The sequence below is a fragment of the Contarinia nasturtii genome, unplaced genomic scaffold (assembly GCF_009176525.2).
Source record: "Contarinia nasturtii isolate CC-2019 unplaced genomic scaffold, AAFC_CNas_1.1 Cnas_scaffold_2041, whole genome shotgun sequence".
NCBI classification, from domain to species: Eukaryota; Metazoa; Arthropoda; class Insecta; order Diptera; family Cecidomyiidae; genus Contarinia; species Contarinia nasturtii.
The window spans coordinates 3,250-5,843 of NW_022199371.1; positions in this window are offsets into that span (position 1 = coordinate 3,250).

A 2,594-nucleotide genomic window follows, 5' to 3' on the forward strand; every position below is an offset into this window, starting at 1 on the left:
GTGCCAATTAGAAGCATATTAGCGACCAATCAAAGGACAGATTTGCTCTCATTCTTCTAGTGTGCATGATAATAAAATAATATAAGTTTTAGGGTAATCAGAAGCTGTAATTATCCTTTGACTGAAAGCAATTAGGTAACTCCTAATGTGCAATTGATGCGTATTTTTACTAATTGCGGTGGATCCGCCCAAATGAAAAAGAATAAATATAGCAAACATCTTGAATATTATTTAATTCATTTTTGAAAATCGAACGAACAACAACAAAAAAGTCATAACATATTTTTTGGGAAAATGTCTGCATTCAAAAGTTCAGAAATCGAAATGTTTAAAGCTGTACAATCGGCAGATGAAGAAATCCTGAATCCGGCGAAACGACAAAGAATTGATGATGACGGCGCTTTTCTTCTATGCAAACAGCATGCGACTCTCATCAGTCCAGCACAAAATTCTACGGAAGATACGAGTGATGACGATGTCGCCGTTGGTTTATTTCGGCAGGATTCAACTCTCGGAACAATGAAGAATATTACAGATAAAGTTGATGACGGCGCCGTCCACTTACTCAAACAGGATACATCTATCAGTAAAACACAGGAAATGTTAGACGAACACGAGGCCAATGATGACAATGATGGTGGAGCTGTTTCTTTATTCAAGCAACACGCTACTCTGGGATCAACACGAAAATCGGACGTTAAAGATGATGGTTGTAAATTCTCAAATATTTTCACTAAGAAAATGAGTCCGATCTTCAATTCTGGAAAAGTACGCCATTGCCGAGTATCTGGATGGGTATATGACAAAGACTATCTTCACAATTCCTCATCACCAATGGATTATCGACGTCTTGCTGCTGAAAGATTGATGCAAATATCATTGCAATTTTTGGAAAAATTGGATGAATTAAAGGCAGAACAACCAAAAAAAGAAGAAAAAGCCATTCTCTGAATTTCAATTTAAAAACGGAATACAGTGTTACAGAAACAAGAGACTAAGAGGACAACACTCATGATTATAGTTGGTTTCAAATGTTAATATAGTATTGAGTTAGTTAGATGTAGGAAAAAATGTGAACAATTTTGAAATGAAAAATAAATAAATAAAATGAAACAAAAATAAAATGTCTTACATCCGTAAGATGAACTTTTCCGCACTGTGATCCACAACATGCATTTATTATTACGTATGTTTTACCGTATATATGAATTCATGAGAAAACTGAATCTGATATAATTATAAGTTTTGCGATACAAATAATGTTTGATAGACATTTCAATACCTGTATGATATCATAATCATATGAAAATTTGCAGATGTTATTTTTTTCACAAAAAGCTAACATTCTGAAAGTTTGGAGAGATTACAATAAAATTGAGTGGTACCTTCCATACAAAATTTTCGTTTTTGAGCGAAAAATCCAAAATTTTGTTCGGGAGGGGTATTATTAATAAAGGTATTATGCATTGAAATCTCTTCAAACCCTCGAAATGTTATTTTTGGCATGGCTTTCATACAAAAATCCAATTTTTTTTAAATTTTTGTATGAAAAGTGTGTTTAAGAATACATTAAATATCACTTTTGGAAGAAAAATTGAATTTTTCCCATGGATGGCCATGGGCATCACACCAGACATGACATTTTACTCTATCAACCAAAGTCGTTCAAAATCTAATGGTTTCTATTTCTCGGCACCCCCAATCATCCTGTGAAGTCGGATTTTGAATTACTTTCTGGTTTGAAAGTTATCGTGTTAACAAATTTTTGCGTACAGCGTACAGCGTACAGGGTACGCACATACATTCGGACATCGAAAAAACGCTAGATTCGTGTTCCCTGGCCCCAAAAACACCCAGAAAACACATTTTTGATGGGTGTTAATTTTTCAACCGATTCCAATACTTTACCTTACACACTAGGTGTGTGCGGAAAAGTAATAAAAATAAACAGTTTTTTGCATTTTATATTTGGGAAAAAATAAAGAGTTAGCAACGTGAGGTTATCTCAGACTTTTTTGTATGGATCTTTTTGGGTATAGCTCATCTCGACCATATAAAAATATTTATAATGTAAAACATCGTAGCAAGAGAATTGGAAACGACATTGTATTAAAAAATGAACAATCAACTACTTATATGTAATAACTACATTTTCAACGTATAGTCCACACAAAATTTGTTTTACGCACGGGCTGCTGCGTTGAATATTCAGATATTCTGAAATACCTCAAATGGATATCTAGGCTGAATGTTTTCGCTATTTATTGCTATCAAAGTATTTTCACACTTTCATGATGAACCCATTTGTACGACATTTGAAAGTATTCTATTTTCTAACAAAACACTATAAAAGAAAGAGGCTTACGTACGCAAGTTGACTTTTCCGCATGGAACCGAAATTTTGGGAATAAACTGAAATCATGGTCTTTGTACTCGTATGGTTGCAGTAACTTAAATTACCGTGAAAACTTGTGAATATTATTTTCTTATCAAAATAAATAATCACACCAAGTTTAAAGAAATTTCAATTCAAAAAATAGCCTGTTCAAAGTTTCAGATCATTACGGTACCACAAAGGCAAGTCTTTCATACAA